At 40.8% G+C, this 5,347-nt stretch overlaps 1 pseudogene; it reads left to right on the top strand.

Moving 5' to 3' along the window:
- The first annotated feature begins 979 nt into the window (after window positions 1-979).
- On the top strand, window positions 980-1,935 carry LOC110569962 (annotated as a pseudogene).
- Window positions 1,936-5,347: the final 3,412 nt, after the last annotated feature.

Genomic DNA, 5,347 nt, shown 5'->3' with positions numbered 1-5,347 from the left:
AGGAGCTATTTTTTCAAATATGACAGAGAAGGCTTGCATCCAGAATATCCTGAAAATCATGAGATGAGCAGAGAATTTGGGGAAAATGAGCAAAAGAACTGAACAGGCACTTTTCAGGGGAAGATACCCAGGTGGCCAATGAACATAGAAGAAGGTGGGTGTTCAACCTCACTATATTGGGAAATGCAAAGCAAAACCATGGTGGGCTGCCATACACACTCACCAGCACAGCTAGCAAGAGGATGATTGGCAATACCAGGTGTTGGTGAGAGTATAGTGTGTGGGAATGTGAATTAATGCAGCCACTTAGGAAAATAGCTCAACATGTCTACTGAAGTGAAGGATGAGCATGGCCCATAGCCCAGCAATTCCATGTGCATCAGGAGATATGTGCAAGAATGCTCATAGCAGCATTGTTGCAATGACCATAATCTGGAATTGGCTCAGATGCTATTCAACAGTAGAGTGGGTAAGTGGATTTATTTTCATGCAATGAAGATAAATTAATTTCATCTGCGTATAACAATATGGATGCATCTCAAATGTGATATTGAGCAAAAGAAGCTGAACACAAAAGAACACATACTGTGAGATTCCCTGGGTGTGAAATTCACAAGCTGCAAGACAAAACTCAAATTTGGAGATGCATATTTGGTGATGGATGATCAAAAGGAACAGGGAAGTGATTACCTTAAATGTCAGGGTAGAGGCTACCTTTGATGGGGAATGAGGGGTTAGTGAGAAGGGGGGACTGGGTAGTTTCTTGAGTGCTAGCAGTGTTGTATTTCTTTTTTAATTTAGGCAACGCTTATACGAGTGTTTGCTTTGTGATAATTCTCTCAGATGCATATTTTTGTTTCGTAAACTCTTTCTGTATGTGTGTCATATTTCACCACAAAAAGGCTAAGAAAAAGAAAATGCATGTAAAACTTTAGCACAGTGTAAGTTCTCATTAAATAAAGTAGTTGTTGCTGGGGTCATGATGGGCAGCAAGATGGCGTCTGCCAGCAGGGTCGTTCAGGTAGTCAAGTCACATACTCCATTAATAAGGTTCCCTGACAGAAGAGGCAATCCTAAACCTAACGTATCAGAAGTTTTGAGATCACAGGGCTACTGCCTCACTCTTCTTCAATTTCACAGCATTCTAAGGGAAGTAAATCCCCAGATTTGCTGATGCATCAGGGTCCACCAGACACTGCAGGAATAATAAAAACATTACCTCAGAAATACAGAAGGAAACTTGTATCTCAAGAAGAAATTGAATTTGGGGCGCCTGGGTGGCTCAGTCGTTAAGCGTCTGCCTTCGGCTCAGGTCATGATCCCAGGGTCCTGGGATTGAGCCCCGCATCGGGCTCCCTGCTCTGCGGAAAGCCTGCTTCTCCCTCTCCCACTCCCCCTGCTTGTGTTCCCTCTCTCGCTGTCTCTCTCTCTGTCAAATAAACTAATAAAATCTTTTTTTAAAAAAAAAAAAAGAAGAAATTGAATTTATCCAACCTGGAGGTCCAGAATAATCACTGACTGTGTGGCTGCTGTTTGTCATCAGACAAAAGACTAGTCTTTACAATAAAGGACTTCCAAAATGGCATAGGAGAAATTATATAGTAAACAACTTGAATAAATACTCTGCAAAAAAAAAAAAAATCTAGAAAATTTAGATGGACAATTGTATCTCCTAATATATGTATCTTGGTCAGCTTCTCCACAAGCTTACCTAATTGTTTATATGCTTATTAAAGTATACACTTTTAAATGTTAGCCTATTAATTTACTCTTGATTATCAAGTATTACCAGTGTTGAGCTACTAAAAGCACATAATATCTAGTAAACTATCACAGGTTTCCCATGATTTCCCTTTTGTTTCAGTTTCTTTTTAGACATGGAAAGATTTATTAGAATTGCTGCTTTTGGAAAGTGATTTTCCTGAAATTGGATGAGGATCAGTGAAAGAATGACTCCATTATTTGTTCTTAGTTTTCTTCCCCTTTTTTCATTCACAAAGTTACTGGAGTATAACTAGTTTAAAAAGTGTATCCTACACTAAGTGATAAAAATATAGTCAAGTTAGGGCGCCTGGGTGGCTCAGTTGGTTAAGCGACTGCCTTCGGCTCAGGTCATGATCCTGGAGTCCCGGGATCGAGTCCCACATCGGGCTCCCTGCTCGGCGGGGAGCCTGCTTCTCCCTCTGACCCCCCCCCCCCTCATGTGCTCTCTCTCTCTCATTCTCTCTCTCAAATAAATAAATAAAATCTTTAAAAAAAAAAAAAAAATATATAGTCAAGTTAAAACAGGTGACTTTGTGGTATTAAAACCGGGAGTTAATACAAAAGATTATTTGTAACCTATATTCAGAAGAAAATACCAGAGTAAAATGGAAAATAAGAGATCAAAATGAATATAACCTAGAAATAGGTGTTTGATTAGAAATTGCAACTTACTATGTTATTAGGGGTATTAAGAAAGTTTTATTCTTTATTTTACTTTATTTTATTTGTTTTGATTGTCATCATCTGTGCAAATTCTGGAAACCACTAACTTTCTCAAACTTAATGTCTGAAAGTCTCATAAAATCAACCTAAATATTTACCTTATTAAGGCAATTTGTGAAACTTTAATAGGGTCTTACAGTACCAAGGGTATGTATTATTGTGAAAGTAAAGCCTCACAAAGCTAAATAAATTTTCTTCCATACCTTGAAAAAAAAATAAAGTAGTTGTTGGTTTTCTTAATATTAATTTGGAAATGCTTCATTGGAACTGCAAAACTAGATGAAATACTTCAAACTGACAACTCTCTTTCTAGTAGTAAAAGCTAAGACAAAAACAGAATGTGCCTAGCCCCGGAGTGCATCAGGAGATGCAGCTGGATAGGGACTTTTTCCCTGGGTGTTAACCAAGCCAGCAGTCTGCAGGCAACTGCAGAGCACAGCGCCTTTTTTTTAAAAATTTTTTTATTGTTATGTTAATCACCATACATTACATCATTAGTTTTTGATGTAGTGTTCCATGATTCATTGTTTGTGCATAACACCCAGTGCTCCATGCAGAACGTGCCCTCTTTAATACCCATCACCAGGCTAACCCATCCTCCCGCCCCCCTCCCCTCTAGAACCCTCAGTTTGTTTTTCAGAGTCCATAGTTTCTCATGGTTCGTCTCCCCCTCCAATTTCCCCCCCTTCATTCTTCCCCTCCTGCTATCTTCTTCTTTTTTTTTTCTTAACATATATTGCATTATTTGTTTCAGAGGTACAGACCTGAGATTCAACAGTCTTGCACAATTCACAGCACTTACCAGAGCACATACCCTCCCCAGTGTCTATCACCCATTCACCCCATCCCTCCCACCCCACCCCCGAGCACAGAGCCTTTTAAGGCCGTGTTCAGCAGAAGCCAGAATTACCTAGGCTGTGTAAGCAAGATTTTCTGAAGGTAGAGACAGCTATGGACATTTTATGAAACCTTCCCTGTGATTCTAACCTGCAGCCAGAGTTGAAAAATCTGTGCCAGTGCTGAGGTGGAGGATGATGGCAACCGCTGTCAGAGGAACATTGGCTCCCAAGAAGAATAGATACCCCAGAGGTGGAGCAGAAGAGTCCTCAGCAGACCCCACGCTCTTAAGGAATTTTGTGTAGGAGGCCGAGAAGAGTAGTGGTGGGAGTGCCTCCTCTGAGTAACAAGTTGGGAAAAGTTTGTTTCTTAAAGCAGCAGAGCTTCTGTGTTCACAGTAGTACCTTATGTCCCCTTCAGTGTTTGATCTTAGAATTAATTTTTCAGAGAAGGACATTGGCATCCCTTGGGTTCAGCATCATCCTGGATAACAACAGACACCAGTTGTTAAGAATATGATTTTCAGACCTCCTAAGAAATTTTGACTTTTTAATCACTTAAAAAGTTATAAGCTATTTCAATGCTATAACAATAATCAAAAATGTCAACTTATATATTTATGAGTCTCTCCCAAGACACATGTGCCTCTAGAGACAAAAGACATGAAATGAAATGAAGATAAGAGAAACTGAGCTTGGGGCGCCTGGGTGGCTCAGTCATTAAGTGTCTGCCTTTGGCCCAGGTCATGACCCCAGGGTCCTGGGATCAAGTCCCACATCGGGCTCCCTGCTCGGTGGGAAGCCTGCTTCTCCCTCTCCCACTCCCCCTGCTTGTGTTCCCTCTCTTGCTGTCTCTCTCTCCTTGTCAAATAAATAAATGAAATCTTTAAAAAAAAAAAAAAAAAGAGAGAGACTGAGCTTACCTGAGGGATGTGACTCAGAAACAATCCAGAGGACACCAGGACAGTATAGTTATGTCTCTGCCCCTGCCATGAGTACAGCCTTTGTGTATAGCAGTTCAATTCAAGGCTGATGCAAACACTTGGGAGTTAGCATCAGACTCCACAGGCTAGAAGGCACAGTTCCCAATAGGACTGTCCCCACTTTAGATGCCAGCCACAAGTTCAGGGATCCCCAGGCCATCTGCACTTCTGACCAAATGACTACAAGTCCAGGAGGCTCCCATGCCCAGCTCCCCACCTTTGTTTCATTAATTCACTGGATCAATTCACAGAACTCAGGAAATCACTGTATTTAAAAATACAGTTCTATTATAAAAGATTCAAGTCAGGGTGAAACATGAAAAGATACATAGGACAAGGTCTGGAAGAGTCATAACACAGAGCTTCCATGACCTCCCAGAAACCAGGACAAAGGCCAGGCAAATTCTTTATTATACAACAAGCTTCATACTTTGGGACACTATGTTGTAGAAGAGGTAAAACAGGATAGTCACACTGTGAAGACTGAGCTTTTGTCTAAGACAAATTCCCATATGGAATGGGATTTTTTTTTTTTAAGATTTATGTATTTACTTGAGAGAGAGAGACAGAGAGACAGAGCATGTGAGAGCATGGAGGGGAGGGGCAGAGGAACAGGGAGAGAGAGAATCTCAAGCAGACTCCCCGCTGAGTACGGAGCCCAGCTTGGGGCTTGAGGAGATCATGACCTGAGCTGAGATCAAGAGTCAGACACTTAACCAACTGAACCACCCAGGCACCCCTGCAATGGGACTTTAAATAAACCAAATGGTCAAATTCAAAATGTTCTTTTTAAACCAAAATACTGCTAACTGGCAAGTCTAAAATGTCCTGCCACCCCACAGATTGTAGGCTCATGAGCAAGATCAGTTTAAAGGTTATGGAACTGATTAGCACCAATAAAACTTACCAGTTTATATAAATCAGAATAACAAGGTAGAAATTTACAATAAGGAATATTTTGATTAGGTGACTGAGAATCATTGTACCAGGTTTTTGGCACCTCTTCCACCTGCAGCAAAGCCAACATTCAGAGACAAATTA

The sequence above is a fragment of the Neomonachus schauinslandi genome, chromosome 13 (assembly GCF_002201575.2).
Source record: "Neomonachus schauinslandi chromosome 13, ASM220157v2, whole genome shotgun sequence".
NCBI lineage: Eukaryota > Metazoa > Chordata > Mammalia > Carnivora > Phocidae > Neomonachus > Neomonachus schauinslandi.
Note: the sequence above shows the minus strand (reverse complement) of the source record. Positions and strands in the feature narration are given on the sequence as shown.